Below are 23724 nucleotides of genomic sequence, written 5' to 3' on the forward strand. Positions count from 1 at the left end.
CTGTGGAAAGCCTTAAAGTTTGGTGCGTAAAAGAAACAAAGTAAGCCTAAGCATTAGTCGATTACAAGCTGATAGGTGCATGATGATTGATTTCATAGTGTCAATAACATATTTAATTAAAATAGTCAAGTTATAATTGAGTCTTAAACCTCGAATGTAACACGCCCCGACCCGATATTCCCCGAACATCAGGATAGGTACGTGCTGGCTGACACTCGAGGTGACGAAAGCTATTTATTGAATACAAGAGTAAAGATTAGGAGAAAGTATAAATATAATTCTCAGAAGGTCTAAAGGAAATAAACAGTGCTTAAGAAAGTGACTAGAGTGCACAGAGCATGTTCTAATTCGAGATTTCAAAAAGAAAGACTATTACAGATTTCACACAAAGAAAATAGACGCAGCTACTGGTAGGGGAATGCCTCGTATATTGCGTTGTAGTCCTCGTCCCTAAGACCTGAATGGAGGCGCAAAACAAAGGTGAGTGGACCAAGTTTATATACATACATAATACAAAAACAATTATAAACATACTAACCCCCACAGTTAAGATAATGAAAACTACTAAATAATAAGTGATAGGTTTCTCAAAACCTCTAGCATGCCATAAAAATAATTCATATATCTCTCTGCAAATCAATCTCAGAAAATCATATCAGAAATCATATCAGGAAGCATAACACAAGTTGTGCTGCTAGTGAGTGCACTGAATAACAATACTCCCGGCCCAATGCCTGCACCTCAGTCTCTGTGCCCGTAGCCAGAGATATCTCCCTCCCGGCCCAATGCCTGTCTCCGTGTCCCTCAGCCTTTCGCTAGGGATTATTTCTCCCGGCCGCAATGCCAACACCAGATCCTCGCCCCAGGCGGCATAGTGTTCACTAGATACGCACAAAACATAATTCATCTCTAAAATACAACTTCGTAGCATAAATTCATCGATCCTCTATATTACGAAGAGGTGTTCAAAAATCATTTGAAACAACATTCTTAGCATCCTATCGTCATCGATTAGATAGTCTACCAGAATGAGGGTTCTATAGAAAATACGATATAATGAAAATAATTGAAAACATATATATAATCACGTATAATCAAATCATCATGCTTCCTGTAAAGCATTCCTCAAATCAATCAATCTGCAAGGCATGCTATTAAATTATACAATTCTATCAATAAAACATGCAATTTTTGAAGGTGGTCCACTCACAGATACTCCGAAGCAGCAGAATTGTGCGGAAAAAGATTAAGGAAGTCTTCACTAGCAACTTCACCTAAGCACGAAAATGTACAATTTAATAAACTACCCAAAAGATGGAATTTTAGGAAATGGAAATGGGTTTTGGGTTGAGTGGGTTAGGGACAAGAGGTGTTTTGGGCTTAAGCCCAAACCCATGCTCACCAACAAACACACACACACACACACATGCAAAGCATGCACTGCTCACACACACTTGCATATACATATACATATATAAACACACACACACACACAGAGCATGCATTAGCATGCGCTGCACCCACACATGCATATATATATATATATATATACATATATATATATATATATACATATACATATATAAACACATACACACGCACGCAGCATGCATAAGCATGCGCTGCACACACACATGCATATATATATATACATATATAAACACATACACACGCAGCATGCATAAGCATGCACTGCACACACACATGCATATATATATACATATATAAACACACACACACGCAGCATGCATACACGGCATGCACAGCATGCTCACACACACACACACGGTTCACGCACACACACACCACACACGCCTGCACCCCGTACACACACACACACCCACGAACTCGCCGGAGTTCGTCGTCGGAACCGGACATGCATGCACAAAGGATGGCAAGAGTTAGGGCTTGAATAAAGGGTTCTAAAACTTCACAAATATACATAAGAACTTACCCAGATGCACTGCAGCAGGTTTTGGGAAGAGATGGACCTCGAACTCGTCGGAGTTCGTCGTCGGAGCTAGATTATTGGCACAGAGAAAAAATAAGGTCGAAACCCTCGAGTTTTGTCATAAAACCAACATGAATAACCCATAAATTTGAAGAAGGAACACACTTCTCACCTGGGTTCGAGTTTTAGAGCTTTGAAGCTCTCGGCTTCAATGGCAGAAAACTCCACGATGCTCTGATGGCGCATGCAAGGGTACCATTGAGCTCGTTAAGTCTCAAGGATTCCAAATATATGATTTTGGGGTTTGATTTGTGAAGGAAAGGGCACTGGTGGTGTCTGGTTTCTTTCTCGGCGCCGGAGAGAAAGGAAAGAAAAGGTACAGGGAAATATAAGAGGAAAAGAGAACTGAGAGGGAGAGATAGGAGACTTGGGGACAACAATTCAGGAGTGGGCCCTACGGCTCACCATTTAAAATTTAAAAACCATTTTTTATTTTTTTTATATTTTTTTAAGTATAAAGTAGGTGGGGTGTTACAGAATGAGACCATGATCAAAGAAAAAATAATTCAGTGGTGTAGTTTGAATAGTTTCCAAAATATTCAACAAATCTTCTATTATTTATGAACTAGCCGTTTAAGAGAAGGGAACCCCTCTTTTATAAAAATAGAGATTAGTTGTACATTTGATGAACTCACTCTCTATCAAACTTCAATGATTCTAATCATTTATCTGTAAATCTTGATTTATAGATTATTCTTACAAAACTTCAATTCAATTCGAAACCATTTGCCTATTTAATTGTTACGATGAAATCTTAATGTTTCTTAAAACATAGAATTCATCAATTTATTTAATCTCAATTAAATACTTCAAATATTTTTTATTTGCTAATATTTTGTAATAATAATCTAAACTAAACAGTTCAGATAATTGAAGTTAAAGCCTCACAAGCTACCATTTTTGTAAATTTGAGATTAATCGACCATTATTTTCTCTGTTTCTTTTCTGGGTGTGCTTAGAGCTTCCTGTTCCTGGTGTGCAAGATGACGTTGCGGAGAAGCTCGGTTTCGAGAAGGTCTCCGAAGAGTTCATCGGATACTGCAACGCCAACGCTGTGCTTTTCCGGCACAAAAAGACGGGTGCCCAAATCATGTCTCTGTCCAACACCTCCAAGAAAAGGGTCTTCGGCATTACTTTCCAAACGATACAGTGAGTTCTCTTCCAAAAATCTCTGCCTTTTCATGTAATGCAGTTGTGGATTTCGCGCTTTTGTTCATATATTTGTTGAACTGTCGAGATGCAGGAACGATTCGACTGGAGTGGCCAACATATTGCAGCAGAGTGTGATATGTGGGTCAAGAAAGTACCCATTGAAAAGACCATTTGACGAGTTGGTTTTAAAGAGCTTCAGTACTTATATGTATTGTAAAGTCATGGCTGATAGGACCTATTACTCTGGTAATTGCACAACTACAAAGGTAAATACGGGTTGGAAAACTGGAAACGAAACTACAATGTGGGTCTAATTTGTGTTGTTTGTATCTGATTAATCTGTATTCCTAAAATTATATGGTTTTCATAACTGCTTCAGGAATTGCATAATTTCGTTGATCTACTCCCGATGCTGTCTTCTTTCCTAATTGTGTGGAGGACATCCAGATTTTCTGGCAACAGGGTTTGCGTTATGAGCTTAACGACCCATCCGAAGATTTATCTTATCAAGGTTGGACATTTGATGCATGTGCCCGGTTCTCTTGTGTTTTGTTTTCTTTGGTTTTGCATTATGCTGGCAAAATTTTATGTTTCTTAATTAATTATGAGTTTCATTAATTTCCAAGCACGAAATTAATGTGCCATTTCATCGTAAAATGAATTTTGTTCATAATTTCAGGACTTGTCTTCAATCAGATGAAGAAATTCCAATTTTGGCCACTGGCGAGAGATGTACTGAAGCTTACTGCTCGACAGGCAATTTTTCTCTCTACTTTTTATTCATATTGTATAGGTTTTCGTACAACGTCATCTTTACTAACTGTGATTAGGTTCCATAAACATGATAGCTTGTGGCTGTATAATCACAATCACATACTTGTGTGCTTACTACAGTGGTAACATTCAGATTTGTTGAGGTCATTTGTTGTGTTTATATACCACCCGTCGCTTTTTCTGACATATTAAGCTACACAATCATTTGTTACCACTGATGACTACAGAGCTACAAGTTTGGTTATTTTGCTTGCCTAGTGTTCATATTTTTTTTTCCTAATTTGTTTAGTATATCTCTAATATCATACATCTGCTTCTCATTTTCTACAGGCCGCTTTTCTGGACAGTACCTACAATTTTGACCATGCTGGGGATCCACAAATTATGCCCCAATTGACATTTGAGGACTTCAAGGTTTGTTGTGTTCACTAAACAGGATGATTATTTCTTTGATATATCAGATACCATGATAAACTTTAAAACTGTGGTTTTTCATGTGTTATGAGTCTTGTGACGTTAATTAAGATGTCTTTTTTTATGGTTTGGTCATCGATCCAACAGACTTACATTTTTCTTTCATATTCGGAAGGATAAATTTTTATGAATTATTCCTTAAATATTGTTTTAGTGCTACAGTGCTTTTCTTTCTGAATTTCTGAGAATAAAATTACAGGAGTTCCACTGGAATAACTACCATCGCAGTAACGCAAGGATATGGTTTTATGGAAATGATGATCCAACTAAGCGTCTGCACATTTTGAGTGGTATTGAAACAAATCTGTGTTTTACGTACATACAAGTGAATAACTTATGTTTACCTACTATATAACTTGCAAGACTATTTTCGCCATTTCTATAATAAAATAGTGGGCGAATTTTCTGAAAATAAACTCGATGAGAATCTATAGTTAAAAAAAGAGCGTATTGAGGATATTAATCTGGCCATTTAAAATCATGAATATATAATGCCTCTTACAGGATTTGTTACTACATTTTATCCCTTCTAGTCACTTACTTTAATAGATTTCCTTTACAAGGCTGTCAAGTCTGTAAATCGCAAATGTCCCATTATTTCAGTTTTATATCCAATTTGTTTTGAAGAATTAAATCAGAGGTTAATTGAAAAAAGAAACAAATTAGAAGCTGTTAGAGAAATATAGACATGTTTGATGCAAGTTCCAGCACCAAATTTATCAAGGATCAAACCACACAGACCATTTTCAGAGTCAGTCAGGATTCTTAAGAACTATCCTTTTGGTAATTCAGGTGACTTAGAGAAGAAAAACATGGTATGCCTCAGTTGGTTGCTCTGTGGAGACTGAGCGAACAATTGACGTTTTTGTTCATCTCATTTCGACAATTATTCTTTCTCCATTGAGGAGAATGTTGCTGGAATATGGCTATGGAGATATTTTTATTGAGGTTAATTTTCATCTCCTTCAACCTCTATTGAGTATATTGGTGATGAATGTTTCTCGCGATGGCATTTCAAAGGTAGAGCTAGTAGTCACGAGTACACTTATACTATTTGCGGAGAAAGGCTTTGATACAGATGCTGTAGAAGCATCCATGAATACAATGGAGTTCATTTGCGGGGAACATAATAAGAAAATACTTCCTGAAGGCTTGTTCTTAATGCTCCAGTCCATTGTAAGATATACTCGTCTTTGTTTTCTTTTACGTTCATAATATACATTCTTTATTAATAGCCATTTATTCTTAATCATGAACTTAATATATTAAATCTCTATAGGATAAATGGATAAATGGTATGGATCCCTTTGATCCACTGAAGCATGGCAATTTTTTAAAGGAACTGAATGCCAGAATAAAAAAGGAAGGCTCTAAAGCTGTTTTCTCTCCTCTGATAAAGAAATTCATTTTGAACAATGAACAATCCTCATAAAGTTGTGGTAGCAATGCAGGTAATTGTTCAAAGAATTTTTCGCCAAACTTTGTTTGTTTATTACTCCTAACATTCGACTTCTTGGACAGCCTGATCCACAAAAGTTTTCTGGTGATAAAAAAGATGAGGAAGAAATCTTGGGGAAAGTTAAAGCCGGTATGACAGAAAATGATCTCGCTGAACTGGTACATGCTACCCGAGAGCTGCGACTGAAGCAGATAAATCCTGACCCACCAGAAGCTTTGAGAAGTGTTCCAAGCCTCTCTCTGCAAGACATTCCAAAACCTATTCATGTTCCCCCAAGGGTCTTAATCACCCTAAAAATCTGATTTATTGTGTTTCAGTTTGTACACGTTTTCTTTATGGATTAGTTCCTTCAAGAATAAAGAATGAAACAAATAAAAATCTTCTATCTGTTGTATGCAGGTTGTGTGTTTAAATGGAGTTAAAGTCTTGCAACATGATTTCTTCACGAATGATGTCCTTTCTGTTGACATTGTGTTCCATATGGGTTCACTAAAGCAAGAGCTTCTTCCCTTGGTCCCTATTTTCTGGTAAGATGTTATCTCAATGAGTGACCTGACGAGTCAGACTATGCCATTGGCACCATGATATGCTGAGCCATACTACGTCATTGAGCTAGTTTTAATTCCCTGTCATTAATTAAGAAACTAAGAAGGCTGAGCATTAAATCATATCAGCCACCTTTCTCAGATTACTCAATAATCATATGACCCATACTTTGACTCTATTTTGGTTTTCTAGGCAGTTTGTCATTGGTGAACCTAGGTACAAAGACATGACTTTTGCTGAACTTCATCAATTGATTGCAAGAAAAACGGGAGGAATATCAGTTAATCCAGTTACGTCATCTGTACGGTGAAAGAAAGATCCATGTGCTCATATAATTATTCAAGGGAAAGTCATGGCAGAACGTGCAGAAGACCTATTTAAAGTGGTATTATTTTCCTTTTCTTTTCAGAGTCAGCTGATGAGTATCTTCAGTTTCCTTTGTATATTTTACTGATCAATCAGGGAGGGGTATTCTAATCTGGATGAAGGGGGTTTCACGTTCTCGGGTGTGTTTATACAATTTGATATGCTATTGGTACTTAATGGTCTTAGCTCAAAACTTCTCAGAATTTTTGGTTGCACAGAGTTGCAAGTTTATAGTCTTTGCATGTGATGCTTTATTTATGTGTACTACGTCCTTGCACCAGTTGACCATAGTTTGTCTGGTAAGGACATAGGCTTATGCATATAGGTTTACATCAGGCCAATACCTGAATGCTGATGGAATCCATTGTCCTACACATATAGTTGTTATTTTGTCGACTTAACTATATTTTCATGTGAAAAAATAATTTTAGTGAAAAACAGAAATGAATTGCAAAAGTTGATGGCCTCACACACAAGCAGTTCAGTGAGCAGATCTCCTGCCCAATCCAAAAATAAACAAATTTGAAGGCAAATAAATAATCCCTTAGGTTCAACCATTTGCCAAGTCATACTGAGACACTCGGAATCTTTTCTCTGTCGTCTACGTTATATGTTTGGCTGCAAAAGTATGCGCTAAACATCTTGCACCATTCTAAATACGAATAACTGGATTAAAAATATGTCATGCAAAATATGGAGTAAATCTTCTTTAATCAATAGAATAAGTTGTTAAGTGGTTACCCTTTCTTTATAAAAGTTCCCTTCACTAAGAAGCCTATCTTATACTTTTTTGATTGCTTTTGTTTGTACCATATTGGAACAGGGAGAAGTTTCTAGGCATGCACAATTAGTGTGCCATTGCTCACTAATTTTTTTAATCCTTTCCTTCCATTTTTTGCAAGTTTTTTTATTATTATTTATTTTTGGTTCTGAACGAGTGGTTTGGTAGATAGTAGATCAAGGTTTTAATGCATTCATTTCATGTTATTGCAGATCTACTATGTTCTTCAAGAAGTCCAGTTTACAGACAAGATGTGGTTTAAAGAGACAGTTTCCCAGTTTATAGGGGAGGTATTGTTAACTTTATTAAAATAAGCTCAATGTTAACAGTGACAATCCTTCACAATTAACTATCAAAGCTTGAGTTTATATAATGTCATTTTCAGTTCCAAAAGAGTGATAATCATCACGAAATTGCTGCTGTAAGGACGGATGCAAAGCTAAATGTTTTTGGGTGGAATCGTGAACAGCTTTTTGGTATCAGGTTGGAGTAAGCTTTTCAAGTTATTTGTCTTGTGCCCTGATCTTTGCATATGCTTACTTGACCTGTGTTCGTTTCTCTCTCCGAGAAGTGTATTTTCCAGAAACATGGAAATATCGTTTATAAATTCAATGTGCAACAGTGTATTAAAAGCGTGAGGCATGGGCGAGGCGTCCGAGGGGAAGCCCGGCCTAGGCGTGAGGCGAAGCCTCACGGGACCTAAATTTTTTAATATATACACTGAGCGTACACATATATTATATTAAAAATAAGAAGATTATTAATCAATAATCACCCTGAGCACACACATATATTATAAATATATATATACACATATATATACATATATTATATTATATATGCATAAAACAGAGGATGAAAAGTACAATGAGCACATATATAACAATGCATGCAAACAACACACACATCCATTATATAAAAAATAAAAATCAGAAAAAAGGCATAGAGACAAAAGTGCAAGGAAGAGGTATGAAGCAGTTAAAATCCTAGCCAAAATTTGGGTTTGGGAGTAAAGAAAAAAAAAGAAAAAAAAAACCCACTAAGGCGCGCCTAGGCGTCTCCGGCAAAGCCTTTCGCCCACTCCAGCAAAACTGAGGCGTTAGCCATGGCGCCCAGCCTCAAGGGCGCCCTAGGCGCGCCTCGAGGCGAGTTTTTTAAAACATTGATGTGCAATGACATAAAATTTAACCATTTTTTTTCCTGTTGTTTAATGTAATCTTATTAAATGTTTAAAGATTAGGTTTGTTCCAGGACCTTGGCATTTTAAACCTTTTTCAAAATTATCATACGCATCTCTCTTTGAGATTATTTATGCAGGTTGACATCCTAGCTAATATGAATAATCATAAAGCTTTAAAGTTCTGTGCAGTTATTTTGTCTTGGTATGGAAAATTCAGCACTGACTTAGAAAAGTAATGGGACAGATACAATTTCTCATACTGTTTGTATATTCTCTATAATTAGTCAATTGGAGTTTCTGCAAGCACTTGAAAGGAAAGTTGATCAAGATTGGGACGGCATTTCTTCATCTCTAGAGGAGATCCACAAGTCCGTAGTTTGTAAGAAAGGTTGCTTCATAAATATGACTGCTGAAGGGAAGAGTCTTACCAAATCTGAGAAGTTTGTTAGCAAATTTCTGGACTTGCTGCCTAGTAAGTCTCCCTTTGCAAGAAAAACTACTTGGAAAGCTAGACTACCGTCTGAAAATGAGGTCATTGTAATGCCTATTAAGGTTAGCATATAAAGTTTGTTTTGTGCACGGTTCCTTTTTTTATACCAGCTTTCTTGTTTGGTGGGGAATGATTATTCTTGATTCTTACCTTCAACAGGTTAATAATGTTGCAAAATCTGTTAACATCCATGACACTGGTTATCGGGTTAATGGAATTACACACGTTGTCTCCCAATTTATTACTAATACATGGTCGTGTAATCAGGTGGGACCTAATGATGCAGCTTATGGTGGTTACTTTGATATTTACACAGGTAAAAATTTGCTGTGTTACAAATTTGCTGTTTGAGAAGCTCGCTGACAATCTTTTTTTTTTTTTTTTTTTTTTTTGTAGGAGTATTCTCTTTCTTGTCTTAAAGATGCTTGACCTATATGATGGAACTGGAGATTTTCTACGAGAATTAGAAATAGATGAGGACACTCTTAGAAAGGCCATTATTCGGGCACTTCAGAGAGGATTTTGCCATGCCTCCTGATTCCAAAGGTTGTCAGTTTAGGTATGTGGACATGACTTCTTGTTTTGTTAAAGAGGTGAGATTTAAAAGCGTCTGTGATAGTGTGATACTAATACAAAAGGGGATAAGGAAAAAGAAAGAACAGGTTAGAATGTCAATATGGCCGTTGATGGGAACTACAAAGTGTACGAACCCTTTACTTCACATTTAAATCTAGCACACAACCTGCTGCAAAAGCCCGGTGGTGATCACGTCACAAGTGTTTCTGAGTTTACTTCTTATTTTTAGCATCGTTATGTACTCTTTCCCGTCATTTTTGTTATGCAGTTTTCTGATGGACTATTTAATGGGAGTCGCATCAGAAGATAGGAAAAAGACACAAAGACATATTGTCAACCAGGTAAAGTGGACTACTTTTTTTCGGATGATTTTAGCTGATGTTATAGCTATATTGCATTCCAGGAATTGCACAGTACTAAGTCTGTTATCTTCATAAAATTATGACGTTTTAAGCGATATTACTCTAAACAAGTGACAGCATCATCATCTTTATTGAAGTTCCATTTCATTTGTGTGAAGATAGTACCCCTCTTCATGCCATGAGAAGGGAATTTGAACATCCAAGTTTACTATTTATGCACAACTCATGATGCATACCATTTAGGTTCTTTTATGACAACACTGCATTGACTAAGGCACATACCTGTGACGATTTAACATTAATGTTACAACTTGTTTACGTTATCTCTCTTTGATCCTGTGCGCAGTGTGCAGGACTTCAAGAAATTTGCAGATGCAATCGACTCAGTTAAAAACAAAGGGGTTGTGGTTGCAGTGGGATCGCCATTGGATGTCACCGAAGCAATAGGGAAGCGACCTAAACTCTTCAAACCAAAGTTGGTACGCCGCTATGCTACATGAGACGGTCTCAGAAAATGCTGCAAATGAACACTTGCTTTTGTGTGACACTGAATTTCACCTGGATTCGGATACACGCTTCTTCTGTCTTGAGATTCAAGTAACTAATTAGACTTGTATTATTATTATTATTTTTTGTTGAGAACTAATTAGACTTGTATTAGCTGTTAGGACAATATTTTCTTTATAATTTTTATTTAAAAAAAAACTTAATATCAAGCAGCAAAAAGCAAGCCTCACCCTAGTTCCAACGTGAATCATTCCACATTGCGCTCAATTTTTCTGGCAAGTTGGTTCGGCAGTGGGCTATTAGAAGAAATGTACAATTTTTCTGGCTTAATTCGTACGCATTAATATTTCTTCGTCTTCGGGGCAGGCAGCTTTAACTGGAACATTGAAGAGAGGTGGCTTGGAGTTGTCGGGGACCATGAGAGATTCGTCGTTGCTTGCATATTCGGAACAATTTGTACTCATAGCACCACTATCCAGTTTGCTGCTTTTAACTTCGGCCGGTTTGTTTGGTTCTTGGACTTGGCCTTCGATTTTCCTGTTAATAACAAGGACAATAATTAAACATCTATTTGGACCCGAATTTACATCATCGGCCCGAGCAATTGAGGCCGTTGAATAAGCAGATATTAAACCGTTGGATAATAAAGTGGTTGAGAGGATTTTTAGTTATTATTGAGAAGTAATATTATTTTAATCATAATATTATCTCTTAATATTAACTGGGATAGTTAAAACCTAATTTTTGATATATCCAGTTGGTTGTTTTGGAAAAATGATCTAATCTATCTTCAAAGGATTGCGCGGAGACATTTAAATTGTCTTATCATAACAGATTCCAAGTGTATGTAGTCTCCTATGTGTCTTGTTTCTGATATAGGAGTGGGTGGTGCAGTTCAAATGGACCTTGAATTCATGGACAGGGTCAAGGCACGTGGTTTTTTGGGATATGATGATGAATTTCATCAATTGTTTTTTAGAGTTTAAGATGATGAAGGAATCATCATGCATGTGGTCTTCGTGAAGGGAGATATACATGATGGATTTGATTGGTGAAGTGATTGCATGGATATAAACTTGTTTATTTTATGGAAATAAACTTGTTTATTTGTGGTGATGTGATACCAAGCCTAAAAAGGGGGATAGGCCTTAACCTATGGCACAGATCAGCTGCACTAGTTTGAATTGTAGATGAACTCTACTTAATTATTAGGCCGTGCAGAGGTAAAGATGTTCTATAAATACAGAAACATGAGCAGCGCATAGAGGACCTCCAATTCAACACACAACTGCCCTGCGCAAATTCTCTCAACAACTGAGATTTTTTTATTTTCTCTTTTTCGCTGACACATCTTCCGTTGGTATCAACAGCGCTGTGGAAGCAACCGGTGATATCTTAAGTCGGCATAGATAGCTCTATCACCGTAGAATCAGCTGATCCCGCAGCATCTTCCGTTGGCATCAACAGCACTGCGGCGAGGACGGTTGATTACCTATCCAAGTCTCGGTCGAGAAGGATTTTTGAATCCTTATTGGTCGAGGTCATCTCATCAGCCTTCTCGGCGAAGTGAGGTGTTACAAGTGATCACATTCGGCACGTTGAAAGCCGAATTTGATATTGGACTTCGTAAAAATAGTAACCTTGTCTTCAGGTTCGAGAGCCCAAGAGGCCGAGACGTGTTCCTTTCTCGGCCGCAATCGCAAGACGCAGAAGTCAGCCGCGCGCCCAACGCAACATCAAAAAATTTACTCCTCGGCCGAGCTCGGCCGACAAGTTGGCACGCCCCGCAATCACCGAATGACGTAGTTAGCCTTTAGATTACTCGGCCTGCGCGCCACATAGGCTTTGTAGTTTCTAGGGTCAACAACATCACAAACCAAATCGAAAAAGAAAATTAAAAAATAGTCTACCTTCTTCTAAGCCTTCTCCACATCAGATAGAACTTGAATTGAACATTGTCTAGGGATTGGAAATATGCATATCTCCATGTCCTCTTGAGAAGCAAAGGGCAACGGAATCCCAAGAACCCTACAACGAAACCAAGCACCACAGATAACACAACCCATAGATTTTGATCCTCATCGTCGTCCGGATCCTGGTTCTTCTTATTCTTACTTCACAAGCACTGGTTTGGAAGTGGGGCACCGTAAAGTTTTGGATTCCCGTCAAATGCAGACATACTGAAGCCTTGGAGCTGAGTGCCGCCTGGTATTGATCCTTCGAGATTATTGTATGCAACAGTAGACGTAGACAAGAAATGGAGACTTGATAGTGATGATGGGATTTCGCCTGACAGACGGTTACAATTGAGTTCTAATCTCTCCAAATTTGTGAGGTTGGATATTTGGTCTGGAATGTTGCCAGAGAAGTTGTTGATGCTTAGATCCAGTTGTTGAAGAAACTGCAATTGGCCGATCTCAAAGAGTATGCTGCCACTTAAATTGTTGTTCCTGAGGGAGATTACTCTGGGCATGTAGGCCACATACTTGTACTGTGAAGCCACCACAGATGCATTATTACGGCGTTGGAAGTAGACGGGCAACTCAAGAGAACAATCGTTCACAGCCTTTTGCGATTCTAACGCTTGTAGTCTGCAAAGCTCCTTCGGAAATTCACCCGAATTCAAGTTGTCATTCAACAACAAATAGAAAAGTCTCGGAAGAGTCCCCAACCAACCAGGTATTGTGCCAGTGAGTCTGTTAAAAGACAAATCCAGGACTTCCAGTTTCCTTAGCTTTGAAATCCATGCAGGTATGTGACCTGTCATATGACTGTCAAAGAAATTGAAAACACAGATTTTGTAACCCGGAATCGACAGTTATTGTTAAGAAAGAGATATCTGATTGATTCTGATTGATTGGTCAAATATTGTAAATTAATATTAGTTATTCACTTTCTTATTTAGCTCTTTGTTAACCTTGATTGTGGGCAATAGAGTAAGATTGTACCATGCAATATGTGTATAAAAGTGTAACCCTAGTTTTGTGAATAAATGAGAAAAGACAATTCCATTATACTACTATTCTTTAGATGGTACCAGAGCACTGATCTGGGAAAACACACAACACAAACTTAACCCTAGCTAACACGGCATGGGTGACAAGTCAGAATCAAAGTCAACCACTTCAGGCATGACTTCCCACTCACAATGGGAAAATCCCAACCATCCACTTTTCCTTCATCATTCGGACCAACCTGGTGCAATTCTTGTACCACAACCATTGATGGAAGATAATTATAGCACATGGGTTCAACTATTCCATGTAGAGAATGAAATCCATGATTGCATACAAGGTAACATGAGTATAAGTTCTTATTTCACAAAACTTAAAAGCTTGTGGGATGAACGTGATGTCTTATGTTTAATCCCAGCATGCAATTGTGGAACAAAGAAAGAAATCACATCATATGTTGAAACTCAGAAAACAATGAAGTTTCTTATGGGACTGAATGAATCATATGCTACTGTTCGAAGCAATACTCTTCTTCTCAACCCACTGCCCACGGTGAATAAGGCCTATGCATTAGTCCTTCGACATGAACGACAGGCAGAAGTTTCTAGCAGGAAGAACATTCAACCAGAAGCTGTTGTTTTTACGGTGAAAAACCTCAACCGAGAACCTGAATCAGACGACAATGGGACTCGATGTGGTAAGTGTAACAAAACTAACCATACCACCAAGAACTGTCGTGCACAACTCAAGTGCACTTTATGTGGGTGGAAAGGTCATACCTTCGAGTTCTGTCGAAAGAGAAAGGTCGCTGCTGAGACCGAGTCAAATCGTTACTTTTCTTCAAAAGGAAATCAAGTCACAACATAGGCAAAGATGGATACACCCAATTTTCCATTTTCCCAGGAGGATTGCAAGCAAATCCTTCAAATGCTCAACAAGAACAAGTCATCATTTGTCAATCAAGTTGGTAATTCTTCTACTCATGAAGAACTTTCAAGTAAAGCCTTCTCTTTCACACATAATGGCATGAAAAACATATGGATCCTGGACAGTGGTGCTACGGACCACATTGTTTGTATCCCCAATCTTCTTACAAATTCAAAACCTGTTGAAAACCACACTGTTGAACTACCAAATGGGTCATTTGCCAAAGTCACTCATATTGGACAAATAGTGTTCTCTCCCAATCTCATCCTTGATAATGTCTTGTGTGTGCCACCTTTTAGGTTGAATTTGATATCCATCAGTAAACTAGCCTACAATTCCCTATATGTCACAATTTTTCTAAAACATTTTTGTGTCATACATGACCTAGTCTCGGGGAAGATGATTGGGATGGGAATTGAACGGGAGGGGCTCTACTACCTCGATCCACCAAAGAAAAGAATATGCAACATTGTTCACATCATGTCTCCAAACCTTTGGCACCAACGTCTTGGACATCCATCTCATAAAGTGTCTTTGTTATTCCCTTTTTTCATAATAAGTCTTGTGTTACCAACAATTGTTTAATTTGTCCTTTGGCTAAACAAACAAGATCACCATTTCCTTCCAGTTCCATTTCTAGTAAATCAGCTTTTGAATTACTTCATATTGATATCTGGGGTCGTTATAAAGTTACTTCTCTTTCAGGTGCCAAATATTTCCTTACTATTGTCGATGATCATACTAGGACCACATGGGCCTATTTGATGAAGCATAAATCTGACACAAAAGATCTCTTAGTCAAATTTATCCATATGGTTGAAACTTAATTTAATACTAAGGTCAAAATAATCAGAAGTGACAATGGTCCTGAATTTAAACTTGAGATTTTTTATGCTCTCAAAGGGATTATTCATCAGTCTAGTTGTGTTAACACACCACAACAAAATGGTGTTGCTGAATGCAAGCATCGACATTTGCTCAACGTAACTAAGGCGCTACTTTTTCAAGCCTCTCTGCCAAAACATTTTTGGAGGGATGCTATACTTGCTTCAGCTTACCTCATCAATCGTACACCAACTCCACTTCTCCAAGGTAAAACACCTTATGAAAAATTATTTCATAAAGAACCTACCTATTCCCATTTAAGAGTTTTTGGCAGTTTGTGTTTTGCCTCCACACACACACACAGACCTTCTAAATTTGACCCCCGTGCAACACGTTGTATTTTTCTTGGATATCCTTATGGAAAAAAGGGTTATCGACTATTTAATCTCACTCTGAATAAAGTCTTTGTTTCACGGGATGTTGTGTTCTTTGAGGACCAATTTCCCTATCAAAATAATCAAACTTCCGCTGCCCAACACCACATCTTGCCACCTACTATCATTTCACTGTTACCATCCCATATGGCCTCCTTTAATGAGTCCCCAACTTTAGCCGACACATCAGGGGACCTCCCTCCTGATTTTTCCCCTCAACTTGCTGATTCTACTCCACCACTTAATGCACCTACCCCACCCTCATCAAACACACACCATTCCCCTATTTTGACTCCTATTTCACCACCCTCCATCATAAACCCCTCATCACCTACTTCACCACTTCCCGCTTCACCCATCCCATCCCCTTTACCGTCCTCTCCTCCCCGTGTCCCCACCCTCCTCGTCGCAGCACACATCCCACTAAACCCTCCACCTTTTTGCAGGATTTTCACATAGAAGCAACTCTCTTCTCTCACGTTGTTCCCAACTCTTCCACGAGCATGGTTCAATCATCAAGTACGTCTCATTCTCTCTCTCGTTATTTATCCTATGACCACCTCTTTCATAAACACAAAACCTTCACCACTAATCTCACCCTTATCAAGGAACCTACTAGTTTTTCACAGGCTGTTCAAGACTCCAGATGGCATGATGCCATGCAACATGAGATTGCAGCACTCCAGGCAAATCATACCTAGACTCTTGTGCCCTTACCATCTCATAAACGTCCTATTAGTTGCAAATGGGTGTACAAAGTGAAGCTCAAACCTGATGGGAGTGTCGAGCGCTACAACGCTCGACTTGTTGCAAAAGGTTACAATCAAATAGAGGGGATTGATTATCGGGAAACTTTTGCTCTTGTTGCCAAGCTCACCACTGTCCGTGTCCTTCTGAGCGTTGCTACACTCCGTGGTTGGCATCTCCACCAACTCGACATGAATAATGCATTCTTGAATGATGATTTGTACGAAGATGTCCATATGACCTTGCCTCCTGGGTTCGGACGAAAGGGGGAACCTCGTGTATGCAAACTAAACAAATCACTTTATGGTTTAAAACAGACTTCGAGACAATGGTTTATCAAGCTATCCAATGCCCTCAAAGCCGCTGGTTTCCATCAATCGTGGTCTGATTACTCACTGTTTGTCCGAAGTCGTCAAGGTAGTTTTATGGCATTACTAGTCTATGTTGATGATGTAATACTTGCAGGAAATAACCTACAAGAGATTGAAGAGACTAAACACTTTCTTTCCCAACATTTCAAACTAAAGGATTTGGGACAGCTCAAATATTTCCTGGGAATAGAAGTTGCAAGATCAAGCAAAGGAATTACTTTATGTCAACGCAAGTATACGTTGGAAATATTAGACGATGCTGGTTTCCTTGGATCAAAGACTTCATGGTTTCCTATGGAACAAAATTTGTCCCTCACGCAAACAAGTGGGACACTATTGAGTAATCCATCTTCATATAGACGGCTTGTGGGCAGGTTAATTTATTTAACAATTACAAGATCGGACCTAACCTATGTGGTTCATGTGTTGAGCCAATTCATGGATAAACCACGACAACCACACCTTGAAGCAGCACATAAAGTCCTCAGATACATTAAACAGGCTCCTGGACAGGGAATTTTTCTACCTACTACAGGTCCGTTGCAATTACGCTTTTTGTGACGCTGACTGGGCTCGATGTAAAGACATAAGAAGATCAGTAACTAGTTATTGTATCTTTCTTGGACAAGCACCTATCTCTTGGAAGACAAAGAAACAAAGCACTGTATCTCGTTCTAGTGCAGAGGCAGAATATTGCTCCATGGCCACTTCCTGTTGCGAAGTCACATGGCTCAAGAATATTTTGAAGGACTTATGATTGAATCATGCACAACCTGTTACATTATTCTATGACAATCAAGCCGCCATGCACATTGCTTCAAACCCAGTATTTCATGAACGAACGAAGCATATAGAAATAGACTGTCACCTAGTACGCGAGAAAATTCAAGGAGGGATGGTGCGAACAGCCTATATACGAACATAAAATCAACCAGCAGATTTATTCACCAAGCCATTGAGTTCAACACAGTTTGAGACCTTACTTGGCAAGTTGGGTGTCATTAACATACACTCCAACTTGAGGGGGAGTGTTAAGAAAGAGATCTCTGATCGATTTTGATTGATTGGTCAAATATTGTAAATTAATATTAGTTATTCACCTTCTTATTTAGCTCCCTGTTAGCCTTGATTGTAGGCAATATAATAGGATCGTACTATGCAATATGTGTATAAAAGTGTAACCCTAGTTCTGTGGATAAATGAGCAAAGACAATTCCATCATACTACTGTTCTTTAGAGTTATATCCCCGTCTGGCATTTCTTCACCTGCAAAAACTTTTGAAAGGAGCACCTTGAGACTTTTTAAGCTCGTCAATATATTCATTGCCCCCGTGACATTGGTGAGTCTGTTGTTAGAAAGCGAGAGGAAGGTCAAGTTTTTCAATTGAAGAATCTCAGGTTGGATTTGTCCCTCGAAATAATTTGCAGCCAATTGAAGTGCTTTGAGGGACTTGCATGAGTAAAGGCTTATTGGCAAGATACCAGTGAACATATTATTTATAAAATCTAGTTTACTAAGTTGAGTAAGTTTAGAGAAATCAAGCGCGGAGATATTCCCACTAAAACGGTTGAATCCGAGTTTTATTTCAACAAGATTTGTGCAATTCATCAAAGATGGGGGCAGATGACCTTCTAGATTGTTGTAATGAAGATGCATGAGCTTTAATTTGGAGAGCTTCCCAACATTCTCACCGATGGGTCCGAAAAGGCTATTAGTAGATAATGAAATTTCTTGAAGTGCTTGAGCTTTGTAGATATCAGCAGGAAGGGACCTTGAGAGAGTATTGTCACCAGCACGAAAGACCTCCAATTCGGAACAGTTTCCTAGTCCTAGAGGAATTGAGCCACTGAAATTATTGTGGGAGAAATCCAAGACTCTAAGTGAAGAGAAACGGAGACAGATAAGGGATGGTATTTGGCTTGTAAAATGATTATTGCTGACATTAAAACTGCTCAAATTCCAGGAATGCTGGAGGAATGAAGATGGAATTGTTCCGTTGAATTGATTGCTCGAAAGATCAACCGTTTGGATGTAACTTGATGATAAAGACAATGCTACTTCTCCGGAGAAAAGATTATAGCTCAAATCAAGGATCTCAAGGTGACTCAAGGACAAAGACATCCTGGCTTCAAGAGAGCCGGAAAGTAGATTGTGGGAGAGGTTGAGGTGCGAAAGAAGCTTAAGGTTTCCAAGTGATGAAGGAAAAATACCTCCTTTGAGTCCCTTGGATGGCAACCGCAATTGGATGATCCAACCATTCTGATTACATGTGATGCCTTCCCACTGGCATCAATCAACTGAAGCAGTCCAGTTCAATGTAGGGGACGACAGAGTGCTCATGAAGGACGTGAGAGCACTGCGTTCGGTTAGATCGCATGTATGTATTGTAAATATAATGGAAGAAAATAAGAGGATGAGAAGGAAGCCATGAGAGAATGAATGATCCATCTCAGATTTAGATTACTTACAGGTTTTATGAATGATTCATCTCATATTTAGATTACTTACAGGTTTTCTTCTACACGAGTATATATGTATGAAGGTTGCATCTTATATATGGTGAAGTGCTGATTTAGTCTTGAACTATCAACTCAGTGAAAATTAGAACCCGAATTATTATTTTTTTGTAAAATAAGGCCCTAAATTCATTAAAAATTGCTAATTTCATCTTTACTATTATATTCAAAGTTATTTTATCCAATTTTTCGTCAACTTACCTCACTTGACACACTTTAAAGTGTAATACTGTTATTTTCTCACTTGTAAGCCCTTAATAGTTTATATATTTGTGAATCTAACTTCTAGTTTACCCTCCAAAGTTAACTCTATACACTATTTCTTTATGAAAAATTATCATTCTACCACATGAAAGTAACGTGACTTAAATTGATGGAAAATTGAATATAGTAGCTTCAAATCTAATATTAGGGATGTAATTGGCAAATTTTATAATTCAAGGACTGATTTTTCTGAAAAAAATAGTTTAGGGATTTAACTTTTACTCGGACGATAATTCAGAGACTAAATTAGCAGTTCACCATATATATATATATATATATATTGTGTACAATAAGCTAACGACTTCAAAGTCGTTGAAAGATTCCTAGTCTTTGGTTTGACCTTAGCTGAAGATAGCAAACAAAATATTACAATTTCTTAGATATAAAGGAAGCACCAGAAAAAGAAAAGACGATTTTCTTTTCTTTTAGGCGTTCTATTTCTGTTTGTTTCTGCATAATTCAGCAAGCGAAATCCGTGAAATTTCATGTCGATATAAATTTCCTGGTTTTGTTTTTGAAAAATAAAAAACCAGAAAATTTAGGAGCGAGATTTGAACTTTTTTCAGTATGTATAGGTAAGTGCCCTACCACTTGAGTAATAAGTCCCGCAATTTATTTTTTATTTTTTAATATTTGCTTCCTGTTTTCCGGAGAAATGGAAAACTGTGATGTGAAATAACGGTAGATTACTTATACATCAAGGTACAAATACCAAAAGACCAGTAAAATTTACCGTTTTCGTGTACACCTTCCATGTTGTTTTTTTTTTGGCGAACTGGAATCAATATCAACCGGGCAAAGATGCCAAAGATACAAAGAAGCCTACCCCGAGGCAAAAGCAAGCAGCAACAACTAAGGAAAAGCAGTACAAAGAGGTAAATACGACATCGCACCAAATGCTAAAAATGTCACTCCTCATACTGCCTGGAAGAAATTAATGGGGACAAGGGAGACCATCATTACACAGAACATGAACAAGGGATGATGGGGGTCTGTTGACCCAAAAAATATCACATACCTCCCTACTTTGCCGCATCGCCAGACAATCCGCAGCCATATTGGCCGGTCTTGGTACCCAAGACCAGCGGCAGTCATCAAAAGCCTCCCCCATTCTTTTGCATCGCGCTAAAATTGGGAAAGCTTCCCAACTGCCCCTCGTATCCGAGTCTCGAATACAGGATATGGATTCCTGAGAGTCAGATTCCACAATGACAAAATTCCATCCCATACTTCTTCCAAGCTCACACCCATGCAGCACCGCCAAAGCTTCAGCCACTGCCACTGAAGAGGCCGTGACCCTCCTCCTAATCGCTGCCACAAACCTGCCCGCATCGTCCCGAGCCACCACCCCCACAAATCCTGAGGCCCCACTCCTTAACCAACTAGCATCCACATTAATTTTGATAAAACCCACACAAGGAGGAGACCACTGGACATCAATAGCTGAACCATTGACAGAAATAGGCAAACTACATACCGTAGCCTGAGTATAATTCTTGAAGGCAGCCACAGACTGGGTGATGGCTGCGATGATCTGTCGAGGAAAGATAGGTTGTTGATTGAAGAGAAAATTGCATCTTGCCTTCCATATAAACCAACAAGTTGTAGCAACATATGAAAGCATGTTGTTCTGCACACTTATCTGCCCATTTACTGAATCAACAATACCCCCCAACCAATTAGCCCAATTTGTGAACGCACCCCTCCGCAAGCCTCTAGTTAATCTCCCCCCAAGCCATACCTCCTCAACCCACGAACATTGGAGAAAAAGATGTACCAAAGATTCGTCATACCTATTGCAAATAGGGCAGATTGTTGACGAAGAGGATTGACGTATAAACAAATTTACTTTCGTGGCCACTGCCTCTTGTAAGGTCTTCCACATGAAGGATCTAATTTTTGGCTGAACCTCAAGCTTCCAAACACACTTCCAAACCTGTTTTGGGATGAGGGCAGATCGGTGAGGGTTTCCATTTCGCTGCTGTAGATTCCTGGTCATAGCCCAATGATATCCGGATTTTACAGAATAGATTCCATTCTTCACAAAAGGCCACACTAATCTGTCTTTCAAAATCGGATCACCCGAATGTGTCTCGTAAATCGCCTTGAGCTCCTCCTCCAACAGAAAGGGTTTAAGGAAATCAATCTCCCAGCTATCATTATCAGTGCTTAACAAAGAATTCACCCTGAGATTTAAAGAAACAGGAACTGAACCCAAGGGAGATGGGTGTCCTGACGGGATAGATGGCAGCCATCTATCCACCCAGACCCTGACATCCTTTCCATTCATTATCTGCCAGTGAGCACCCCCCCGAAGTATTTCTCTACCAACCAGGAGGCTTGACCATGCCCATGAAGCTCTTCCGCCCCTCTTTGCGTCGAAGAAAGAACAGTTGGGGAAGTATCGGCCTTTAATGACCGACGCCCACAAAGAGTTTGGTTCCAATAACAACCGCCAACACTGTTTCGCCAAAAGAGCGTTGTTGAACTCCGTAAAGCACCTCAAGCCTAGCCCACCTTCTTCTTTCGACTTCCCCATTTGTTCCTTAGAAACCCAGTGAATCCGGTTCTCCCCTTCTTTTTGCCCCCACCAAAACTTGGATATCAGAGCGTCCAGATCATTGCAAAAAGTCTTAGGAAACTTGAAGAGATTCATAGGATAAGCTGGAACAGCTTGCGCCACTGCCTTAATTAAAACTTCCCGCCCCGCTTGCGAGAGAGTGGAGCATTTCCAGCCTTGAATTTTTCCTAAAAGCCTTCCTTTTACATACGCAAGGCCACATCTTTTTGATCTACCCCAGATGGCCGGCACTCCCAGGTAAGCTCCCGGGTCCCCTACTTTCTCCATCCCAAGAATGGTTGCCAGATGGAGAGATAAATGTTCCGGCACATTCCCCCCAAAGAACACACTGGATTTGGATTTATTTACCTGTTGACCCGAAGCCGAGCAATATTCGTCAATAACCTGGACTAAATTTCTACAGTTCCTCGCCTCCGCCTTCAGAAAGATCAAAGTATCATCCGCAAAGAAAATGTGAGAAATCATGGGACCGACACGGTCCATTTGGATCCCCTCAATCCGCCCCCTATCACTCTCCCGTTGAATAAGAAGTGATAACACTTCACTGACCAGCAAGAATAAATAAGGGGATAATGGATCCCCCTGTCTAAGCCCCCTTGAGGGAGTGAATTTGGAACCTGGCTGTCCGTTTAGAAGAATGGAAAAATTCACAGTAGAAATGCATCCCATAATCAGACTTCTCCATCGACTATTAAAACCCATCTTCTCCATAACTGCCATTAAAAAATCCCACTCCACACGATCATACGCCTTATGCATGTCCAGTTTAATTCCCAGCTCAAAGTTGCATTTTGTCTTTCTATTTTTTAGAAAATGGAAAAGCTCATGCGCAATACCGATATTATCTTGTATCTGTCTTCCTTCCACAAACGCATTTTGTGTTGTGGAGATCAACACCGGCAGCAATCTTTTTAATCGGCTGGCTAAGACCTTGGAGAGAATCTTGTAGGAGTAGTTGCAAAGACTTATGGGTCGAAATTGAGACACAGATTCCGGATTTTGAATCTTTGGGATTAAAGCCAGATGAGTAGCATTTAGGCGCAAAGGCTGCAACGACCCGTTCATCAAATCAACAATCATATTATTCACATCATAAGCTATTATGTCCCACTGTGATTGATAGAATATCCCTTGGAATCCGTCAGGACCTGGAGCTTTGAGTCCTCCCATTTTCATGGCAGCAGTTTTAATCTCCTCCACAGAGACCGTAGCCGTTAACGCAACATTCATCTCCTCCGAAACCTTTGAGGTAACGCAGTCAAGCATATCACCCCACTCCCTGTTGCCCGAAGACGTGAATAATTCCACAAAATGATCATCAATTAAGCGCCGGATCTGCCCTGGATTATCCACCCAGTTCCCCTGCCCATTTTTAAGCGATATTACTTGATTTCGCCTTCTTCTTTGTAGGGTAGATTGATGGAAG

General features: G+C 39.0%; 1 long non-coding RNA gene and 2 pseudogenes across 2 annotated transcripts; 1 reads left to right on the forward strand and 2 right to left on the reverse strand.

Moving 5' to 3' along the window:
- Positions 1-256: 256 nt before the first annotated feature.
- Positions 257-2343, reverse strand: LOC126624135 (uncharacterized). 2 transcript variants are annotated; one of them, XR_007623991.1, is made up of 4 exons: positions 2124-2343; positions 1955-2020; positions 1211-1274; positions 257-457 (listed from the first exon to the last, which is right to left on the reverse strand). It is a non-coding gene; the product is annotated as an uncharacterized LOC126624135 (long non-coding RNA). The 2 variants fall into 2 exon arrangements; XR_007623990.1 differs by having other exon boundaries at positions 257-1274.
- A 614-nt stretch (positions 2344-2957) lies between these two features.
- Positions 2958-10912, forward strand: LOC126622585 (presequence protease 1, chloroplastic/mitochondrial-like; annotated as a pseudogene).
- A 92-nt stretch (positions 10913-11004) lies between these two features.
- Positions 11005-19429, reverse strand: LOC126624134 (receptor-like protein 2; annotated as a pseudogene).
- Positions 19430-23724: the final 4295 nt, after the last annotated feature.

This window comes from Malus sylvestris, chromosome 5 (genome assembly GCF_916048215.2).
Source record: "Malus sylvestris chromosome 5, drMalSylv7.2, whole genome shotgun sequence".
Classification (NCBI taxonomy): Eukaryota; Viridiplantae; Streptophyta; class Magnoliopsida; order Rosales; family Rosaceae; genus Malus; species Malus sylvestris.